Source organism: Hyaena hyaena, unplaced genomic scaffold (assembly GCF_003009895.1).
Source record: "Hyaena hyaena isolate Hyena2069 unplaced genomic scaffold, ASM300989v1 scaffold_255, whole genome shotgun sequence".
Lineage (NCBI taxonomy): Eukaryota > Metazoa > Chordata > Mammalia > Carnivora > Hyaenidae > Hyaena > Hyaena hyaena.
Window position 1 is genome coordinate 1,185,596 of NW_024080888.1, and position 24,464 is coordinate 1,210,059.

At 35.6% G+C, this 24,464-nt stretch overlaps 1 protein-coding gene across 2 annotated transcripts in view; it reads right to left on the reverse strand.

The window, feature by feature from the left end:
- CCSER1 (coiled-coil serine rich protein 1) overlaps positions 1–24,464 on the reverse strand; it is a 667,442-nt gene that overhangs the window by 642,545 nt on the left and 433 nt on the right. Inside the window, exon 1 of one of the 2 annotated variants that reach the window (XM_039245369.1) lies at positions 24,093–24,254. The exons of the other annotated variant lie outside the window; for it this stretch is intronic. The gene's annotated coding sequence lies outside the window, so the exon portion shown is untranslated. Of the gene's footprint in view, positions 1–24,092; positions 24,255–24,464 lie in introns of those variants that run through there. 2 annotated transcript variants of the gene reach the window in all.

The following is a 24,464-nucleotide window of genomic DNA, read 5'->3' on the forward strand; positions in this document are numbered from 1 at the left end:
AAATATTTTCAAACAATTATTCAACACATTGTATCTAAATAATTCCTAAATTGAACATTATACATATAATTTTTGCAGAAAACATGTAACATCATGTCTCTTGATAAATCTAAAATATAGCAATGACAATATATTAAAATGAAATTCCTTTTATTCACCAGCATTTCATTTTTGCATAAGTACAATTTTCTTAGGTATATTTTAAAGCGTTTCAGGCACAAATTTTCATTATTCAGCAATAAGAGGACTTTAGTTCTAATTGCTTTGACAGCTTTGCTTTAAATCTTTCATATTCTCATTCATTCTAATCAATCAAGCAAGTCTTTGTCAACCCACAGCATAGATGTGGCATCTTTTACTGAATTAAATGCTTTACTTTTGTGAGGGAGAAAAAATATATAATAATCCATTCAATAAGATTTTAACGATGATATTTTAAATAAATTCCTACCACAAAACAATAAAATACCAAAATGATGAGAAATATTGGATAAATACATTTGTTCACTGAACTAATAACTAGTTAGATCCAACAGTTCAGTTATTAAAGCTATCTATCCATCAATGCTAAACCTATGCACTATATCAAACACGATTTCTATGAAGATATTTATATCTACTAAAGCTGGATCACTTAGTGAGATATTGGTTTTTCTTTTTAATAATTACAGTGTCACATACATGAAACGATCATGGTAGTCAGCACTGGTTTTAACAACACACTGCTTATTACGTTCAGGACATTGACAGAGATGATGAAGATGAATGGGGTAGAAATACAAATAAATGTTTTTATGTTCAGAATGCTTCACCAGCTAGTAATGACCTTAAAAAAAATGTGAGTTTCTACACATACACAACTGGTCACAAAACATGCATCTCTTTTATTTAAAGTAGCAAAAGGCAGGATTGATGACAAGTGTCCCCAATAATGATTAGGTAAGAACTTATCAGATATGTGTGAAACACCACATTTTCCCCACATCTGCAACTCTCATTACTGTGGGGTCCCTTTGCAACAAAAACAGAAAAATAAATTTTAAACAGACTAATATTGATTTTTATTCCTTTGGAAAATTAAATACAGCTCAGGAAGTCATCATAAACACTGGTACTTTCAGACTTTTGTTTCATCATATAACACATCTATAAAATTTCTATTTTACATTAGAAAACACAAGGTGATCAACTTTAAGTATAATACAGACAACTCAACTAAGAAAAATATGTTGGTCTCTTTTCACCTTTATTGGATGTTTCTATTTTTCCTGCAACACTAAATATTTTAGCAAAGTTCTATATAATTTCAATATCAATGTTTGTCATAATAAAATTTCATCTAAGAACAAGCCTATTTCTGATTTTAAAAAATTATCTAAACAAGTTTCATTGTTCAGTTGATTATAACCAGAATATTTAAAATAAACAAGTTATTCCTGAATTTATTTATAATTTCAATTAGTTACTTCAAAAAAGAACACATTTTTTTTTAGGAATTACTAAATGTTAGGTTAGACTAAAAGGAACATCAGACATCTATCTACTAATCCACTTGATCTAAGTTATTTCTTAGTTTATACTGGGTAAATAGCACTACCTCCAAAATGAAGGTCAAAGGCACTCTTTAGATACCCATGAAATAGAAGTACACAATTTCACCAATATCAGACTCCCACTATTTTTTTGAAAGGGACACCAAATGGCATGGCCTTATAATAACAAAACATGCAAATGTTTATGAAGAAAGCTGTAGTTAGGCTCCACGTCTACACAGTGAAGTAGTTAAAAGCATGGATTATGCAACCTACCTCATGAATTAAGCCCTGCTCTACTTTCTGTATGAACTTGGGCTATTTACTTAACATCTCTAACCTCTCAATGTCCTCATCTGTAAAATAAGGAAAATATCACCTACTCCAACAGGTTATTATGAGGACTGAGTTAATATGTGTAAAACTCTTAGAAGGAGCTGATGAATCCTAAATCCTATTAGCTATTACCTGCAATTGTAAGTGTCACTGGATTTCTGAAACAGATGCCATAAGAAGTAAAGTGAACCTTAGCTTGACAATAGCTAGGCCTCTAGTAAGTCTTTAGCATGTGAAAGTGTCTTTGGAAACTCCCTCTTGACTTTATCTCCCCCAACTCCATAAACCAGTGATTCCCCATAACCCCAGTGCAGCTCTTTCTGCCCATTGGTCCCACCCCATGCTTTAATAAAATATTTTTTGCACCAAAAACAAAAAAAAAAAAAGAAAGAAGCAGCAGCAGCAGCAAAGTTCTTACAGAATCAAAATAACTTGGGGTGCCTTGGCGGCTAAGTCGGTTAAGTGTCTGACTTTGACTCAGGTCATGATCTCACAGTTTGTGAGTTTGAGCCCTGAGGCAGGCTCTGTGCTGACAGCTCAGAACCTGAATGGAGGCTGCTTCAGATTCTTTGTCTCCCTTTCTCTCTGCCCCTCCCCTGTTCTTTCTCTTTCTCTCTCCCACTCTCCCTCCCTCCCTCTCTGTCTCTCTCAATTAAAAAAATTATCAGTATACCTTTCACATTCTAAAATACATTTAATTACTCAGATATTTTTATCAAGGGTATGATCTATGTGTAAAACAAAACATCTGGAAAAGTGATTCAAGAAATCAAAAGACAATATGCCTACCGCTATGCCGTAATGGAGGAAAGCACACATACAGGGGAGTTTCTGTTAGAGGTTCTGCTTCATAGCACACAAGAGTGTGACAGAGAAAAGAACAGTTTAGCTAAAGCCAGAGGCACTAATTAAAAGTGAGATCACAGGAAATACATTTTATTTCCAATCCTTAAGTATGTCCACTATAAAACCAAAATCAAAATCAAAATGCCTGTCCTACAGGGCATTGAATGTCCTCTCTCTGCAAAGAAAGTTTTTCTACTACTCTTTCTTTCTAACCTTATTCTCTAATAAACTTTTGCCTGCTACTAAAGCAGAAAAAAAAAAAAAAAAGAAAGAAAGAAGAAACCTGTCCTACTATAAGGCTCAAATGAGATAGAGGCTCAAATGGAAAAGTCAATTACAGCCTAAAACTTCTCCTGAGGAATTTTGTGGTGTGGTTGTTTACTGTAGGTAGATAGGTCCCTATCTCTCTGACTAAAAAACCCTTTACTCCATGACCAGAAGCATATCTGTATCAACACTGCACTGTAAATTCTACGTTTTCTATGCATTCCATTGTGGTCAACCCAAGTATACTAGCCATGCAAAAGATGTGTAGTTTTCTTTATTCTGACTGAACAAATCTAAAAGACTAGCACTGGGCTTTTCAAAGTAAACCCATGGACACTCCAGAAGATCTACAAACTACTTGAACTTACAAACACTGTTTTTATTCTGTTTATGTACACATGTTTATTTGGGGTAAAAAAAAAAAAAAAAAGGACCATTAATTTTCTCAACATACAAAAAGTGCCTGATAATTCAAAAAGTTAAATTACTAAAACTCCTTCTTGAAAGAATCTTCCAATAAATTATCTTGCTCAAAATTAATGACATTCTAACTTACATATTATAAGGTCACAATCTTAAGCAGTACTATTTTTTGTCTTTTAATAAAGTCACAGTAGCATAGCAAATGCAATGACATTTCTGTTTTGCAATACAAATGTAAAAATTGGGGCACCTGGGTGGCTCAGTGGGTTAAGCATCTGACTCTTGACCTCAGCTCAGGTCTTGATCTCAAGGTCATGAGTTCAAGACCCCAAGCCCCTCATTGGGCTCCGTGCTGGGCATGGAGCATACTCATAAAAAGATAAATAAACAAATATATACATACGTACATAATTTTAAATGTTTGTGTTTATTGATGTATTTCTCACTTTCAAATGTGAAATAATTTTGTCAAGGAGATTTTCTAGGATTTTAACCCTCTTGCTTCCACACTATACTGAATTCTTCAAATACTACTAGTTTGAGATATGTATTTAACAAAATTATTTTTCAGAATACTTTATAGTAGCCTCTTAGGTGTTTGGAATATTGCCAAAAGTACTTTTCTTTTTTTTTCCTTTTTTTAATTGAAGCATAGTCGACACACAATATTATACTAGCTTAAGGTGACCAATATTACTTTCAAATCTATAGGTATTAGATACCTAGGCTTCAGGTATAGATATTATTATTTTAATAAACCAGAAATAATTTCTGGCTTAAGTTCCTTTTACAAAGGAACGCTTTATTTTATATAAGCAGTTAAGTAAGATAAAATGAAATTACATCTTATTCCAGCACACACAAGCTAAGCAGTCATTGACATTAATTTTTCTGTGCCTTCACTTTTACAGATATGAGAGATAAAAACAACCTATCTCACAACGTTGTTCTGAGAATAAAACAAGACCATGAAAGCTGAGCACTAGGCACTACGCTTTACATGTGAAAAGTACGCAATAGCTGTTAAGTTTTTTTAACTTTTAAACAAGTTTTGAAAACAAAGTAGCAAATAAGTAATCACTAAATAAATACAAGTAATAAATAACCAAATTAGAAGTAGTAATCCAATCAAAAGAAACGCTATGTTTTAACTTCATAAACTGAGATCATGAAAATGAATATTTAATTTTATACATTACTTTTACATGGATATTTTTGTGTCTTAAAATAATTTGTGTGTATTTTTAGCACTAATGCTGATTTGACAAAAGTCAAATACATGACAGCATGGCCAAAGCAATGCCACGTCCTCAAGGTAAGGAAAATGACCATGTTCTAGCGAAATATTTTCAAAAGCATGCTGTTCTAACAGATGTATTACTCTTTGGATAAGTAACCACCAACTATGAAGATATCTCATGAACATTACCTGGTCACCTCAAAACTGGCTAATAAAAGTTACAATGATTTAGCCAATTTCAGTAACAAAAGTTAACAAATTATCAGTGCTAAACTAAATCTCCCAATCCTACCTCCCTCTTTTATTATTTAACTCAGGTCTTTCTTGGGACGTATTCTCTGAACCAAGTACAAGCTGCCAAACCAAACTTGCCAAGAAACAAAATGATGTTAACTGTTTTTCCAGGAGAAATCAGAGACAGTAATATTATAGGACAAATGATTTTAAGAAAAAAAGAAAAAATCTACAGAGCACATCCTCTACATTTATTAAATTCCATACATGAGGAAAAGCATAATATAGGAAAAGTATTATTATAAAAACATATTATTTTACAGTCTATAAAAATTTAAAGATACTTTACATATTGAAATACCCTTCCAATCTTCTACCCTTACACTATAGATTAAAATTCTACATCTGTGCTATATAAATTTAGTTCCACTTTTCAAAAAACTAGAAATACAAGAATATGAAAAATGGGGACACTACAGAATCATACCTCAAAAGAACAATATTTATCTCACTTGTTCTTGTTCACTACTTTAAGTAGATATTTTACTTTGAAACATTTTTCCCGCTGAAAGTTTATCTTCTGTTTAAGTCTTGAGGGAGTAAGAGTGTTGCTTCCTGGGTACCTACTAGCAGTTAGCTTTCAGCAAATGCCAGTTACAAAGCTATCTAATAGTGGTTCACAGATTATTTCAAGAAATCTGTCACCTCTTTCATCATTTGTCAATGTTACAAGAAAAAAAATGCATCCTAATTCCTATGATTGCATGATCATGCTAATATGAAAATTCTGGTCTTATTTTTCATTTTTGTAATCTATAGAATTTTATTTTTATTTTTATTGTACATATTAACCAAGAATACTAAGTGTGAGCTCCAGAGTTAAAATTTTCCAAAGGATGAAGACATGGTAAAGGGAAAGGAAAGTTTGTGTTTTTTTTAATATGAGACACTTCACAAATAGAAAATAATATAGTCAGAATAATGAAACATCTATATCAGCTTTAAAACAATGACTGCCTAAAGATCATATTCCTCTAAAAGTTTAGACATTTGTAATCATTTCCTAAAACCACAGATTGTGATTTTAAAAAATAAAATCACTGTTAGCTCAACAGTTACTGAGATGCTAAATACAAAGTCAGCTCAAGTCTATAGACAATGTGAATTTAAATATGAGGGCAGAGCATAATACTGAAGAGATAATACAGCAATGAACCTTTATTTTAAAGGCAAGAACATATAAGACAAAAGGCAAGCAAAGCTACAGTTGTTACTTCTCTTGCCCTTAATTTTATTTTCTAATGTAACTCTTTATTTAAGTGTTATTTTGATTATGTGGCATTCTACATTCTCTTACTTGGAGTTACACTATGCATAAAAAAATGATGCCTTTTGTTTGTTAAATTGGAAAGGTGCTCTACTCTCAGATTTTGATTTGAAATCTAATTGGGGCCTACGAGATCAGAATATTTTAAAGGTAGAAGGTAACAAAGGGTAGGATTAGCATTTCAAATGTCATCTAAAAAGCAAATAAAATTAATTTTTTAATATATATATATTACTCAATATCTAGAAGTTTATTGGCCATCAGTCTTTTCTTCTCAAAATTATACATAGCCAGAACAGATTTACTAAAAGAAACATAATGATAGTCCTAAATTTTTGTAGAAATATTACTCAAGTAGTAATAAATTTGGATGAGCTCACTCCTTTGGTTGATTTTTATTATGTCAGATAAATAACAGTTTACTTATTATTTGATACAAAAAAAGTATATAACTAATCAAAATGAATAAATGGAACACTTGAATTCATAACGGGAAACTAAGCGTTAGAAAAAAATACTTGGAATGAAATTTTTCCACAGGCATAATACTTAGTGATTACAACAGTCTGAATTTCTGAAACTGGTTCCATGTAATTGTGATGTACAGAAAGTATACCTATGTGAGAAGTCTGTATTCTCTAAGCACTCCAAATAGCCAAGATCACCTACGAATCCAGTTGGCATTTCATGCCCTAAATGATGACTAGATATGGATGTTATAATTATATTCTACTACTTTATCACTTCTTTTCCCTCACTACGTAAGGTTTTACTCATCTGCTTCACTATGTGCATTGACTAAATTAGAGTTCACAAAAACTTCTAACTTCCATCTAAGGCAGTGGCAGTAAGGTAATTATTGACAGTTGGTGGTAGGATGAATGTCATGAGAGGTAAACAGTGATTCACATGTACCTGACATAATGATGTTTCATTTAAAATAACCTAGCCACCTACAAGTCATATTAAATGGGCAACAACATGGTGTCATCCACAAGGCTTGAAATTAGAATTAATTCTATCAATACTAAGGGTAGCCTTCCACAGGTTGCCCTAGCTAGAACGTGAACATCACCTAACGATGGCTTGACCAGGCAAAGTGTAGGAGCAAGTTCAGGGAAGCAGTGAGCTATACTAAAGTTTCAAAAAGTAAATCACAACTGCTAAGTTTCAGGGCAAAAAAATAAGAGATGGAACAACCTGACAAGTATTTTCTACCTTTCACTTTAAAAAAAGATATCTTACAGCCTCACTGCTGAAGTAGTCCTATGAGCAATGGGTACACAAACAGTTTGGGAGGATTCAGCATGAACAGAATTGACAGTTCCCTCACATGTATTAAGGATGCCAGCAAGACAAAAGCAAACATGGGATGTAGGGCACAGCTCAGGATGAGGGACTGTGGGCACCTCACAACCTCTCTGAGCTTCAGTTTATTCCTATATAAAATGAGTGATTCTTTTTTCTATATTAAATTTGGAAGCTAATACAACTCCTTTCAATCTTTTTCCTCCCTCCCCAGAAGAAATTACTTCCCAAACTTTGGTACACAACATGCATTTTTGTACACATGCTTTTATACAATTATATATCCGTACACAATACATAATTTTGATTTGCATGTTCAAGACTAATATAGTTTTAAACTCTAATAAATGCTTTTCTGTGAAGTCATTCAGATTGCTACCACTTATTCACTATTTTAAAAAATGCTACACTGATGTTTTTAAAACTGTATTTAATGTCTATTAATGTATTCTGATGCTCAAGTCAAAAAATTTCTTTAATGTAAAACCTAAGAGTGGAACTACTTGACCACTGATCCTTCATATCTTCAATTTTACTACATGTTACCAAAAGGGTTTTCAAGGTGTTTGTGATTTATAATTTCATATGAAATGTATATATTCTAAATACTTTGCATTTCCACCAAAACTCAGTAGTGTCAAACTTTTTCTTCTGTCATTATGAGTGCTATGAAAAAACATTCCACCCTTTTAGTGTGCATTTACCTGTTAATCAGAGTATATTTTCATGTTTATTTCCCAGAGTTTTCCTCTTTTATGAGCTTCCAGTTCATATACTTTAATCTATTTTTTTTTTCTATTGGGCAGGTGGTCCTGCTATTGTTGGCTATTGGCTTTCCTTATACATTCTGGGTACATAGCTAGTTATATTTATTGCAAATATTTTCTTATCTGTGATTGTCCTTTGATGCTCAGATAGTCTTAATTTTAATTAAAAAATATCAATAGTTTCCTCCAAAATTACTTCTCTTGTTTTTGATTTCAAGACCTTGTTCAAGTTATCTTTCTCTACTCAAAGCTAATAAATATACTATTCTACATCCTTCTTCTCTACAGTTTCAGGTTTTGTGTTTTTAATGTTTTTTTTTTTATTTCTGAAAGAGATAAACACAAATTCTAGGGCCTAATATACTTTGCTGTCTAAAATGGATGTAATAAAAATTTATAAAACAAATATATTAGCCACAAACTTCCACAAATTCACATACTAACAGGAAATGTGAGGCTAACAAAAGTGATATAGAGAGAAAGGAAAAAAAAAAAAACAGACTCATTCTGGAAATACTCAAAGTTTAGTTGTTAAAAAAATAAAGGAAAGCAAAGAAAAATTCATTTACCTTTCATTCATTCAGGCAACTGAAACTTACTAAAACCTACCTGCTAAATATATAGAGGTGAGATTATAGATTGAATTTATAATATATAGTAATACCTGCTATATGTGTGTATATGTGTTTGTATATGTTTACATGCTTGCCAGAAAATAAGAATGATGGGAAAAAACAAACATGATCTCTGTTCTCACAGAACTAAGAAAAAGAAAAATATTATCTAAATATTCTCACAAATAATTGTAAAGTTACAGCTACCTTAAGTGCTATGAAAGAAAAGTCTTTAGGAGCACCTGGGTGGCTCAGTCGGTTGAAAGGTTGAATATCTGACTCTTGGTTTTGGCTCAGGTGATGATCCCAGGGTTCTGGGACTGAGCTCCACGATGAGTGTGGATTCTCCTTTAAGATTCTCTCTCTCCCTCTGCTCCTTTCCCTAATTCATGCTGTCTCTCAAAAAAATAAAATAAAAATTTTAAAAAGTGAATGGCTTTTAAGAGTTTAGAATAATATAAATTAGTGATGTTTGAGTTGAGACATGAAATTTGGGAAGACACTGGGTAAATAAAGCAGGAATGAAAGAGCATCCCAGGCAGAGGGAGGAACAAGACAAATGTCAGTTTACATTTTATTGTCTCTTCCTTCTCATCTACTGAGCTAAGCAATAAAAACACCATCTTACAGGATTTTTTGAGTACTAAGGCTCCTTTGTACTCAAAAGTAAACTCTGTTCATTGTTCAAAGATCCAACATTGGTACTAGTGTCTGGCACACAGTGGATATTCAACAAATATTGAGTAATGTGAAGCAAAATGTTTCAATTCCTTCTTTGCGATGTAGGTGTTCTTTCATTCTGAAAAACTGGACAGTAACAGAGCTTATTCCCCCCAAAACAGAACTTGGCAGAAACACTCAAAATCTATGTGACTTATGATACAAAGCTCTAAACAAACCATAACAATTTTTTATAAAGATCTTCTATAAAAGCATATGTAAAATTCCCGATAAAAATATGATAGGAAATGCATAAACTTCTTCCATTTTTAGAAAAAAAGATAAAAGTAGATTTGTGAAAAGGCTATACCTCTATTGTATTTTGCATGTGCCTGCATTAGTATACACTCTGAATTCATTTATAATTACTTGGTAGAGCTAAATATGAATACACTACAGAAAAAAAAATCACACATGAACCAACTGCAACCTTTTAGTAATGTAATTCCCATATTTACCCATCATGCAGGAGCTAATTCATACTACAGAAAAATGCATTGTAGCAGAACAGACGGTACTTAATTGTCTGGTGCCAAATAGATACTGCTCATACCTCAAAGTGTAGCAAAGGAAACTCCCCAGGCAGGTTAAAGTCGTCATGGAAGGTTTCATGGAGTTAGGCCTGTAATGACAGCTGAGATTTGCATAAACAGAAAGGATTAAGTGTATATGTTGTGTGTGTGAGGGTGCTCTAAGTTACCTGACCTTAACAAAGTAGAAGATCTATGTTTGGATAAGTAAGGTGTGGTGAGTTTACAGAGGGCTCAAAAGCCAGGCAGACAAGTTCATATTAATTGAAGAAGGAAATAGAAACAAAATGCAGTTTTGAAATGAGAAAGCACCAGGAGAAACACCCATTTAGGGACAGTAAAGAGAATGTTTATTGCTCTATGCTACATGAAGAGCAAGATTATCAATAAATAGGACAGTCCACTTGTCAGACCTGTTTCAGAATATACTGAATCATCTTTGCACAAGTTGAGTACAAATGTAAATCTTCTAATGTGCTAAAATGAATGTATGTATAGCCAATGTTATCTAAATGAAATTGACCTGCAGTGGGCAAGCATACCTTTCATGATCCAATTTTACATGAGTTATCCTTAAATTAATAAGCATAATAACTTGGCATATTAACCCCTGACATGGATTCTTTTTAGGTTGCTCATGGGGTAAATGACATTTAATTGACAAGGCTGAAAAGCACAGAGTTTCACTCTTCAAATTTACTTATCACAAGAGCATCTAATATACATGCAACTCTTCCACTAGAATTAACACACTTAAAATACACAGCCTCCGTCATTCATTTTCTTTAAAGTATTCAACTCCTTAGCATTGCCTCTTGCACATAAGACATCCTTAATAAATAATTACAAAATTAATAAGGAACAAATGAATGATGACCTCGGTCTACAAATGCCAATAACTGATCAATGATAAAGTATCTCTGGCCAAAGGAAAAACAGGTATACTATATCAACTTATCATGTAAACCATGAAGCGCTTTTTAACATAATATCCTTCCTGCTCTGTGATGGCTAAATTGTATGTGTCATTTTGTCTTAGCTCTAGTGCCCAGTTGTTTTGTCAAGTACTAGTCTAGATGTTGCTGTGAAAGTACTTTTTAGATGTGATTAATATCTACAACCATTTGACTTAAAGTATATCGCCTTCAATACTGTGCATGAGTCTCACTCAATCAGTTGAAGTCTTAAAAGCAACAACTGAAGCTTGAGAAGAAAATGAATTCTACCTCAAACTATAACATAGAAATGCTACTTGAGTTCCTAGCCTGCTGGTCTGCCCTACAGATTTCAGATCTTCCAGGCTTCACAATCATATGAGCTAATTCCTTAAAATAAATCATATTACAGATAAATGATATAGGTACATACACTACTGGTTCTGTTTTTTAGGGTTTTGTGTGTGTGTTTTGTCTTTTTAGGATTTTTTTTTTTTTTTGGAAAGCACTGAATAACCTCTCCCTCTTAAAAAGCATTATTAAATTTATAAAAACGGATTCCATTATAAGAAATTACATTACTGTACACATACACATACTTAAAGATTGATCCAACTGTGTTGGCTTAATGTCAAAAAAATTCTAGTAAAACTTTAAATTCAGGAATATTTGAGATTTTTTTAAATGTCTTATTTATTTCTGAGAGAGAGAGAGAGAGAGAGACAGCGTGAAGGGAGGGTCAGAGAGAGAGGGAGACACAGAATCTGAAGCAGGCTCCAGGCTCTGAGCTGTCAGCACAGAGCCCAATTCAGGATTCGAACTCACAAGCCATGAGATCATGACCTGAGCCATCCAGGTGTCCCTAATTCAGGAATACTTGTACAAGACTCTTAATTAAAGTGGTTTTGAAGGGGAAGTGAACTTCATCACCTTCTCTTACTAAACAAGTATGTAACCACAGCATCTTTTCCTGACCACACTCTAAATCAGAAGCAATCATCACTTTTGGTCACCAAAGAGTCCTAGTCTTGAATGAGTGCTGAGGATTCCTGTGGTTGCACTTACACAATACAAATGATTTGCATGATTGCTAAAATGTATCCCTTTCTCCTAACAGTTTCATTATATAAGAACTAACCATGAGCACACATCATACTCACTCCTGAAAAAAGTTTAAGACAACTTTTCTTTTAGATAAATTAGAATACTTTTTATAGGAATATTTCATCTCCAGTATTGCTAAAAAAAATGACTGTAGTGGTTTTTAATCCATAAAATTAATAACATTATTTAGCATAATTATCAATATTCAGCAAATAAATTATTAGTTTTCCAAACTATGAGTTTATTTAGGGTAGGTCCAGAAAACCGTTGCTTTACTCTTTTTGTTTTACCACTTTTAAATCCATTCTTTTAAATGTAAGTTATTTTAGGAGCACCTGGGTGCCTCAGTCAGTTAGGCATCTGACTTTGGCTCAGGTCATAACCTCTTGGTTTGTGAGTTTGACCCCCATGTCCAGCTCTGTGCTGACAGTTCAGAGCCTGGAACCTGCTTCAGATTCTGTCTCTGTCTCTCGGTCTCTGTCTCTCTCTTTCTCTCTCTCTGCCCCTCCGCCACTCATGCTCTGTCTCTTATCTCAAAAATAAATAAAACATTTTAAAAAGGTTTTAAAAATAAATTTTAGTTATTTTGAATCTATAATATTTTTGTGAGTTCTATAACTAGGTTCCCAAGGGGAAAAATCACTAAGAAATATAGCTTTTCTTTTACTTCTTCATAACTGAAACATTCCTGCTGGCAATAGGTGGGGGGAGAGGGAAAGGAAAGAAAGAGAAACATATGACATATAGGTTAGCATATATATTCCAAAAACGTGAAAGAACTATAAAGTGGGATCTGTCTTTATAAATTTCTTTTAATAATGCAAGTGATTTTAGGTTTTGGTGTTGGTTTTGTTACCTCTATGAAAAGGCCACACAACCATTTCCTATGGTTCTTGAAATGCAGGAAATTTCTGACCAAAAGGAAAAACTGGTTCCTAAACCATTCTTGAAATATTCTTATATGGGAAGATGTATTCAGGCACATAGTTTACTAACATCATGTAAAGTGATAAGCAAGTCATTACAAAACCAGTGACAGGATGTCTTAATGTAAATGAAAGTTTTTCAAATTAAGTAGTCAATTACTGACATGATGGGATATTCACAGCAATGCTATGTGCAAGGGTGGAGTAATGGAAACAAGTACACCTGCTCTTTATGGCAGTCCAGAGATCACCAGGGTGGCTACAAGAAAAAGAAAAGTCTACCAACTTCCATTCTCAGCAAGAACCAAGGGTATTATGGGTACTGTAACTGGGAACTAAACTGTAAGCTTCAAGAGGAGAGGAACTATATAGGTCTCATTAACCAATATATACACAGGGCCTAGTAACATTTGTTTACTGAATAAAAATTCTGTCAGCCTCATGTGGCCTCAGATTTTCAGACATTTCAAACTATGGATCTAGGTTATGGGATGTGAAAGGAGATCCCACATTCCAGAGGTCTTAGAAAGTGAATGTGGAGTGGATGTTTTGGATTCCGGTTTCAGGAAGTGAAAACCCCGTCTCCTTTGACCCCATTCTCTTTATCGGCCTTTGTTCCTTGCTTACTTAAACCTTGCTAATCCCCTAACATCTGTGGCATATATGACCATACTTCCTAGAGTTCTCCCAGTCCTTTCATTTATTTTTTCCAAGACTTTTAGCCATTTTAAGTTACTCAATTCCAAGTTAAGAACAAATTTCCAGTCAATGAAAAGCCATGAAGAATAATATTCAAAGTGAGCCTAGTTGTGATTTACCATAAAGAACAAGGAGTAGTTTACACAGATGGACAAAATTCCAACTCACTCTTAAGCAGTATTCATTCATTTATCAATTACTAAGGATCTTCATATCAATGATTTAGATCAGCTGCTTGCAAAAACACAGTAAAATACAAAACCCCTGCCTTCATAGAGCTCACAATCTAAGGGGCATAAAACACAAGCAAGCAGTGAATTATGAAACTTTAAATAGAGCTCTGACACCCAGAATAGGCTTCTTGCATAGGACTGCAGTAGGTTTACATGAATTTGCATTTGAACTGAGCTTTGATGGGCTCACTTGAATAAACCAAACAATGGCAGGCTAGTCACTCCAAGTGAATGATGTAGTATCTCTGCAAAGGCAGGCTCTAGGATTAACAAAAACTAAAATATTTTGCACAATTTTTCAAGAGAGGGTTTCAGCAGAAGCCTAGTACCCTGGATAGCTCCCTTACCACAAAGGTGACTGGAGTGACAAGCACAGCATATTGGAACAGGGACTGGAGGACCTCCAGAACTTCAGAATTACCAATCTGCCCTATATTCAAATTAAAACTATCTGACTTTTAAATCACCTAACTCATTCATGCCCTGCATAGATCTCTGGGGCTTTGTGCTTTCTGTATCATCATCCAAAGGACTCAGGTTCACAGCTCCTCCCTCATAAATATATTAGGTAGCAATCCCTTCCTTCTCTTACTAAAGAGTTAGCACTATAGTGTCTTTATTCCTTTATCCCTCCAGTGTTTCAAGCAGTGCTTGGGCCTGCTCACAATTCCCACAGGGATGCTTCACATTACACTGTCCCTCTAATCAACTTAGACTATCCTACTAGAGAACACTTTATCCTTTCAGAAGCTGCACTGGTGTTGATGAAAAAGGTATCTCCTCAATATCACCACATTTACACCTTGGGTTACACTATAGGAAATACCTCTCAAAGTTAATTTTAGCAACAATGTTACTATAAGTTTATATGCTTGTTATGTACAAATTTCTAATGATTTTTAATGGCCCAATTTTGTAATCTGTATTTTTTTTAATGTTTATTTTTGAGAGACAAAGTGTGAGCAGGGGAAGGGCGGAGAGAGAGGGAGACACAAAATCCAAGCAGGCTCCAGGCTCCGAGCTGTCAGCGCAGAGCCTGATGCAGGGCTTGAACCCACAAATCATAAGATCGTGACCTAAACCAAAGGTGGACACTTAACTTACTGAGCCACCCAGGTGCCCCAGTAATCTGTATTTTTAAAAATACTCCTACAGGAGGTATATACCAGCTTTAAGGAGCTCACTTGTTAATGAATATTTTTTATGTTCCTGGGTCTGTGTGCATATGGATACAATACTAAAAATCAAAGTCAAATAACCATCCTTGAGCTATCTTCCCAGTAGTTAAAATCCTTTGAAAATTTAGGAATCCTGATATACAGATCCATTAGTTTGGCTATCCATTAAATATTTTGAAACCTTACCTAAAATATATCTGCATTTCTAATATTGAATTTGAACTACTTTCTTCCTTTTCCTAACTTTTTCATCTGACATTTTGTATGCTTTGTATGCTTTTCCTCCTTTCAAGCTTTTCTTGAAGATCCTATATTTCATATATTCAGACTTAATGTATTGGTAATTTGTATTCTATTCACAAAATCAACCAAAACATAAAAATAGTTTCTAAAAGAAGAATTGCCTAGAATTAGAATGCTAAGGCCTATATTTGCTTTATTTCTGCCATACCTTTATTCACATTTGTTTGGCTTTATTTGTAAACCAGATACAGGTTTGTGGTATGTCATTTGCTGCTACTGCCCAAAACAAAAAAAGCCACACATACGACAATAATACTCATTAGCAGAATCACAATCTTTAACTATTTCCAGGCAAGAGTTAATTGCAGTGAATAGGTACATAAGAAACATGACATGTTAATGTGAATTTGGTTGACAGGGAAGGTATAATATCACTAAGACTCTTAGAAGATTTGAATAAGTGCAGTACACCCGGCCTAACAAATACTTCTTGAACACAGGAATACTGCTAGTTTTCATTAATGAATAAGGAAAATCAGAGAACATATCACACCATCTGCGGTTTGCTTCTTCAGTTGTTATCCCAAACATGTCATATAGAAATAACTTTATGAAGAATGGAGAAGCAGAGAAGAATCAGATTACACTGAAATTAACAGTTGACTAGAAAAACAGGCAAATCCTAAACAATTCATATGCACATTCTACATATCTTTGTATACACAGATTACATTTGGGTACCAAACCAGACATGGAAGAATGTGTATTTCATCTTTTATGGATAAAAGCTATGCAGGAACTTTAGGAAGCCCAGGAGATGCATTCTTTTTTAAATGGATTGACTAATACATAATAAGCATTTACAAAATGCTTCTTGTCAATGATGAATGAGGTAGCTCTATTGTGAGACACAGCCAGGTAAAGGAAGATTACATGTAGCAAAATGAGGTAATCTGGTGATGGTCAGAACCTGGTAATAGATTTGCACTAAAGTCTGGGAGGCACTATGGAGACTCAGCTGTAAATACTTCCAAGAAGTCCAACCAGCCTATTTGGGAGCATGGCAATATGCCATAAGTAGTTGGCCTCATGGAAATCCAAGAGTGAGTATTGGAAATGAAAGCATACCTCTAAGAGGTGGTAATGTTAAGAAATATGGAAAAGTGATATTTGGGGGATTTCTGGCATACAAAAGGACTCAGGAAATGAGGTGATTTTAGACACAGGATCTGTCTTTATAGAAATAAAGAAGCTCTATCGAAACAAAAGCTTTGTGGGGTGCCTGGGTGGCTCAGTCAGTTAAGTGTCCGACTTCAGCTCAGGTCATGATCTCACGGTTTGTGGGTTCACGTTCTGCATTGGGCTCTGTGCTGACAGCCAGCTCAGAGCCTGGAGTTTGTTTCAGATTCTGTATCTCCCTCTCCCTGACCCTCCCCTGTTCAAGCTTTTGTCTCTCTCTCTCTCTCTCTCAGAAATAAATAAAAAACATTAAAAAAAATAAAACAAAGGCTTTGCTCAAATGCTAAGAGAAATGGTGACAATTGGGTAATTTATCAAGATTGACAGAAAAATATTCAGTGAGACTTCAGTTTCAGTTATAAGAAATAAGCGTTACTATAAATATGTTATAATATTAGAGCTGGACATCAAGGGTGGCTTAATGTTAAGAACCAAAGAGTTGGGTTAGAAACCAGTCAATCATCCTACCACATTGAAGGATTGGTCCTGAATCAAGAGCATGACTGAGGCTCCAGTTAATGATTAAATTATTCCAGCAGCAGAAATAAGTTCTGACAAAAGGTACAAAATATGCCATAAGTGAAATACCCATTTAAACTACCAAATATTTCTCTTCTTGTTGATATGCATCTACATTTACCCCTGTTATTGACTGATTAAAACACGTTATAAAATATATAACTTTGTTAGGGTCAGTCTAGTAAGAGGACTTCAGAATAACCAAACTCAACTCTTTAATTGTCTATGGACTCCTACAGAATCAGCCTTAAATATTTTCTTTGCTACAAACATTTGAACATTAATTAAACATACATTTAAATAAATGATTTGAAGGATGAAAGTCAAAAGAAACTAAATTGATACTACCATGTGATAATATTTCCAAGGAAATATGAATAAGGTGTTCAAAGCTGTGTCAACCTTTTCAGAAGATAAGCTATATATCACCAAATACAGAGAATATTTGATGTTTGAACATTAGTGCATTAAGGCACTCAGTCTTCAAATTAAACTTGTCTACATCTCAAATTTTTGTTAGCTAATTGGGAGATTTGGACCAGATGGGAGTAAGAGAATCATCACTGAATGGCACTGCAGGTACATACATAATAATGATACCGAAAAACACAATAGGCACAGACAGTCCTGAGTCTTGAATTAAATCAGGAATAAAGAGAAGATACACTCCATCACATTCTCTGTCTCCTGGCTTCATAATTTTTACATCACTGTAATTAAATAAGTAGTTTGATTTAGGGACATCTGGGTAGTTCAGTCAGTTAAGCATCCAGCTCTTCAATTGAGCTCAGGTCATGGCCTCACATTTTACGAGTTCAAGCCCTGCATCAGGATCTGCACTGACAGCTCTGGGCCTGCCTGGGATTTGGTCTCCCTGCCCCCACTCTGCTCTCTCTCTCTCTCTCATGATAAATAAACTTTAAAAATTAAAAAAAAAAATAGTTTGGGGTGCCTGGGTGGCTTAGTCGGTTAAGCGTCCGACTTTCGCTTAGGTCATGATCTCGCGGTTCGTGGGTTCGAGCCCCGCGTCGGGCTCTGTGCTGACTGCCAGCTCAGAGCCTGGAGCCTGTTTCAGTCTGTGACTCCCTCTCTCTCTGACCCTCCCCTGCTCACACCGTCTCTCTCTCCTAGAAATAAATAAAACATTAAAAAAAAATAAAAAATAAATAAAAAAAAAAAATAGTTTGGTTTAGATAGCTTGACAGACCATAGAATAAAACCGGTTTCTTCATCTATAAAACATATACAAAGACAACTTATAATGTTAGAAGAAATAGATGGCATAATGAATATAAAGTGCTTATCATGTAGACATGTTTAGCACATTAGAGCCAATGTTGTTAATAAAATATATCTCATCATCTGCAAAACAGAAAGGAAAGCAATACCTGTATTTACATATGTCCTAGGACTCTCTATATTTTAAAATCTTTTTTAAAGTATCTTTCTTTGGAAAACCATAAAACATCCTTAGAACAATGGCACAGTTACCCAACCAATACATGTTGGGCATATACTGTGTGTTAATACCTGATGATAAAATATTGAACCAATCTCATAAATACACATAAAATTAATATTGCAGTAAGTACCACAAGGTAGAGGAATAATCGAACTGAATATAGAACTGAAATAGAACCGAAACTAAATATAACAGGGCAATTGATGTAGCAAAGGAGACCATGGAAGATTTCCCTCACGAGGAGTTGATTGAACACATAACTGAAAAAGAGAAAAGGGATGAAGGAGAGAAAGAGAGAGAGACAGGGAGGGAGAGAGAGAAGGAGAGGGAGAGAGATATTAAAAGAGTTACAGGATGTGAACACATATATCTTTAATCTTGAAAGACATAGAGATGTGGTCTAAAACTTATTTCAGCACTAAGACTTGAGAACATTCCACATATGTGATGCTATTGTGAGCTTACTATTATCTTACAGAGAAAGAGGAGTATTACATTCCAACTCCAAAACTATCACATAAGAGTCAACAAGATTAAACAGACAATGGTCAAGCTCTGTACATTGTGTATATTTTTATGACTACAAATAAGGCCCAGCCTGAAGGCTTTAGGGTCCAGTTAAACTCTACACTTTTTAGGGGCACCTGGGTGGCTCAGTTGGATAAGCGTCTGACTACAGCTCAGGTCATGATCTCACGGTTCATGGTTTTGAGCCCCACATTGGGCTCTGTGCTGACAGCTAGCTCAGAGCCTAGAGCCTGCTTCAGATTCTGTATCTCCCTCTCTCTCTGACCTCCCCTGCTCACGCTGTCTCTCTCTCTCAGGAATTAAAAAAAAAAAAAATTTTAAGTTTTTTAAAAAATAAATTTTAAACTCTACACTTTTTAAATTACTTCACAATCAACAGCAAATATATGCACAAGTACAAACTCATTTTATTTTTAAATACAGAAATACATATGTATATAAATAAAGATGGCAATCTTCTGATGGAGAGTGTAATATTTTTCAGATCTACATAGTTAAACCTTAGTTATCTCTAACAGCTAAGGAAAGTATTTGGCTACAAAATGGGCAGAAGACACACCTGCCAAGTTTCACTATAAAATACACTAGGTCCGTAGTTCTCAAATTTGAGAGTGCTTAAGAATTGTATAGAGGAACCCACCCTAGAATTTTGGATTCATTCTGGGGATTGGCATTTTTTTTTTTTTTTTTAAATAAGAACCATTGTTCTGGGTTAAGAATTTGCCAATAGATAAGATGTTTCCTTTTAAACGGCCCTTAAATTTTATACTGGTATCAGAACACAGTTACAGTATTCAAAAGTTTTCATCAGCTTAATTAAAATTGTTTAATGCAGTAAAAAATGCAAAACCAAAAGCAATAATTTAAGTTAATCTAGGTAGAGGGCTAGGCATTTGGCCAAATAAATTGCATCTGTCAGTGATCAAATAGGAAATCTTTCTTCAAAATTTTATTATCATACCACAGATGCTACTGAACACTTTCAACAACCACCTTTCTCTTTTTTTTGGCCATTTTATTTACCGCACATGAAAACAACTTAAAATGCAATACAGTGCTATAAAAATAAGAACCAAAAACAGTATCTTGATACTATATCAATTGCAGTTTAGATTGTTCAGCTTTATATGTTTATATTACATTTAGTTTAAGCTATATATTGAAGAATGTTTCATTAGAGTGTTTTCTTTTATCAACCTCCCCATCTTTTCTCACTGCTTCCCCCACCTCAGACTTCATGTTTTATTGTTAACTGACACTCTTGCATAGTGAAGATAATATTTCTGATAGAAGTGTATGTCCTCAATATAGAGCAAACAGATTTTGTCACTATCCAATAGGGAAATAATCCAGGAGCTGTCAGTCATTCAGAAGGAGAGATTACATTATCAAAGTATTACACCTGTGACATATAGTCTAAAACCAAACTCAAAAGAGACCAATTAATAGATAGTCTGGTTTGTACTGTTACTATGTTGGAAATCATCCCATTCCTACATGAATATGGAATTGGCAATATAATAGGCTTTTCACTTTTGTAATAATTCTTATCTATTCACTGTCAACAAAATATATATATGAAAATCTTTTAATCCACCTAATCTGAAAGTAATTCTATTCTGTTATCTATTGAAAGTCATATCTAATATTTGTACTATTTCTTTACTGTCACCATAATATACTTCTAGGGTGTCATATTGAAAAGACAGGCTCAAAGTCAATTCGATGTTTCCTCTCGTGTTCTTAAAATGGGGAAATGTGTTTAAGCAGTTTTATGGCTGTATAAAAACAAACATATATACAAACAAATAACTAAGTTCAGAATGCTTAGAGACAGGACCTGCTCCTACTATTAATACCATCTATATACCAGAGAAATTTTTTAAAAAAACTTTAAAACGACTACTATTCTAAAACTATTCCCCACAAACCCTGCATCCTAGCTCTACATCCATGGAAAATAATGTAAAGATATATTAACTATTATGTGAGTGCATTCTAATAACTTTAAAACAAAAGTATAGAAAACGTCACTTAATAGCATATTTTCTATAAAATATTAAGCATTCAGTGAATGCTCACTATAACTGTTCTTTTACATACCTCATTCTTTTTTCCTTTAGAAAAAATCTAATGAGAGTTGGGTAAGGATGCACCTCAAACCTCTCATGATAGAGGTTATACCTGCTATCTTGTTATTAATACCAAGTTCACCATTTTCATGTGATGTGATATGTTTAAATATTTAGAGGAAGTATTCTCTACAAATATATGTTGAGCCTTTTGTTCATTAAAAGGCAAAAGAAATCAAAGATTTATCTGCTTAGGTACAGAAATTCAATTAATTTCCAGAATAGAGTGTATAGAATGCTGCACATCAAAAACCAATTCACCGTGCCCTTTACACAACTAATGCAACCACTTTGCAATATCTAAATCTATTTGAAAACAAACTTATTTCCCCTTATATCTTTCATTCTTTTGTATAATTCTAGGAGACTTACATCTTATACCTTATATTTTCATTGCCAAGCCATTAATCCTATTTATCCTTTACGATCAAGACAAAAGAAGTCTTACCTACCCCTGAAGCCTTTTAGAAAAATCCCCGTATAAAATATTATTGTTATGCTTTGATTTCCTGCAGTCTTTGTTAGACATGCAATCTCTTATAGTCATGGATTGTTAACTTTGTTCAAACATGTTCATCAGATTCATCCCAAATGAAGAGTAAGCTCATGAAGGGCAAGGAGGAAAGTCTTATGTTCCTCCACAATGCCTAGATAGTGCCTTGTACAAGAGAGGCCCATTGTTGTGAGTACTCTGTTGATGAATTTGATGTAAATTAATATTCTATAGTATAAATAATACATCATTAAACTAATAAACAGTTGCTGATTCTCTGACAGTATGAAAGAACAAAAAATCCATAGATGTGACTTTTTAATGATTACAGTAATATAATTCATCAAGTACATTTTAAAAATCCCCATCATTTCTACATTCCAATGACTCAGGAAAGTTAAGGTAGCAAACCACAGAATGGGGGTCTCAGTCTAAGTTCTAATATAAAATATAAAACTGCACATGTTCTAATATTGAAAGCATATTTTACTTATTTCTGAAGTAATCTCTACACCCAACATGGGGTAGAGATCCCAACCCCGAGATCAAAAGTCACATGCTCTATGGACTGGCACTGAGCCAGCCAGGCTCTGCAAAAATGCATTTTAAACCAAGTTAGGAATATAACTATATTAAGATAACAAATCTTAACTCTGCTTTGTCTTCAAAATGAACAGGACTGTTAATGAAAGGTACTTTCACACTTAGCAACAACAACAACTAACAACAGTTTGCATGTTTCTATCAAAATAAGGAGCTCCTTAATTAATATCAAATGAAGACAAATCACTCTGACAATAGGTTGACCACCTTACCACTGTTTCTTCTCTGTGAAACTGATGAAGGAGTGGTTGGAATGTCAATGTTTTAAAAAACACTGTGCTTGCCAGGCGCTTAGAGACATCACTATTCAAAATAATAAAGATACTCTACTGTCCTACTCTCTCAGTCACCACCCAGTCCTAGGTTCAATGAAAGCACAGGTTACTACTTCTAAGAACAAACATAAATTTGCTGAATGAAGCATTACTGGTAGACACTGTTCCAAGTGATCTCCAAGCTTCAAGTTATGTCTTTGGAATCTGTACCGACTATAAAGCAAATAGAAAAAGAAACCGAAACAAATTGTGTTACAGCCTGGATTAATAATATTTTATTCTTTTCTAAATAGATAGCCCTTAATCAGTAATCGATACAAACTCACCTAAGTGTCTGCTTCTCTTTTCTCTCCAAGACTTTTTAACAAAACCAGCTTTACAGTAAAATGTGTGAGCATTATTTTGAATATCCTTTCTTAAAGATAGGGATGGAGAAAATGTGTTACATTTCAGTGGGAAGATATTCAACTGTAAAGATGCGAAAAATGAAACCAGGTAGGTACTTTGTGTCTTCTGGGTCCTAGTGATGGCCTCTAGAGATAAGACAAGTGGAGAACAAGTACGTAAGAACATTAAAAGGCAAGGGATCAGTAACTTTTAAGAAACTTTTTTTTTCTACCTGTAAAGGACAAGTGATTTCTGACTTCATTTCATATTCCAAGTCCCAGGAGAGTGGGGGGCTGGGGGGTGGAAAGCAGAACTGCTTTAAATTCTAAGAGGAGAAATGGAGGAAAGGAAGAGAGAAACGAAAGAGAGAAGGGGGGAGGGAGAAAGAGGCTCAGGATACACTAAAGGAAACCCCGAGAAATTTCACAACTCTTTGCCATAAATAGCCTTTCTTCTCACTCTGGAGACCTCCTTTACATCAGCAAGCTCAGCCTCCACGCGCAGAGCAGCACCATTCACAAATCCCTCCGTCACGCCATCGCGCAACCCTACCCCTTGATGGCACTGCCTGTACGAGTCCCTAGGATACAAGCCAAAAGCCGAGGGGGCCCATGGGTTTCACCTGAAGGCTGATTATCTTTCCAGGTGAGCCAAAGCATTGATTAGTCATGAGCGCGAACACACACGAGTGAGCGCGCGCGCACACACACACACGCACACACCCCTCCCCGGAGTCCTTGACGCGCCACCACAAAGCAATTTGTTCACACGAAGTCGCTGCTGTTCCCGTCTCCGCTGGGGAAGGTCTCGCCTCCGAGCTAAGAAGCCAGCGCCTGAGGACACGCAGGCTGAGGCGAGAGGCGGTCCCGGCTCCGGCACTGCGGCTCCGCCAGGAGCCACGGGCTCCCCGCCCCCCTCCCCCGCTCCGGCGCCGCCCCCGCCCCGGCGCCCGCAGCCCCGGGAGCCCGCGCTGGCCGGCCGGCCGTCCCTACCTGCGGGACCCGAGCGGCGAGGGAGGGGAGAGGTCCGGAACCTGCGCCAACTCTTGCCTCTTCGGCGGCCCGCGCTCGGCATCGCCCCGGAGCCGCGGCCGCCGCCAGCCGGAGCAGAGCCCTCAGGAGCGCGGAGGAAAAGGCCACGCAACGCGCGCGAGGAGTCGCCGGCCGGCCGCTGAGCGCCCGAGCCGGTCCGCCCCCCGCCCACCCTGCCTGCAAGGCCGGGTCTCTGCGCCGCGCACGCCGGGCCCGCCGCCGGAGCCGCGGGCCTGGGCGGGGGCTGCTCCCGGGCGGCCCGGGCGCGCGCGGTCACCTGCCCGCCAGCTACCCCGCGCCCGCCGGGGTCTGGCCCCGACGCAGCTGCGACGC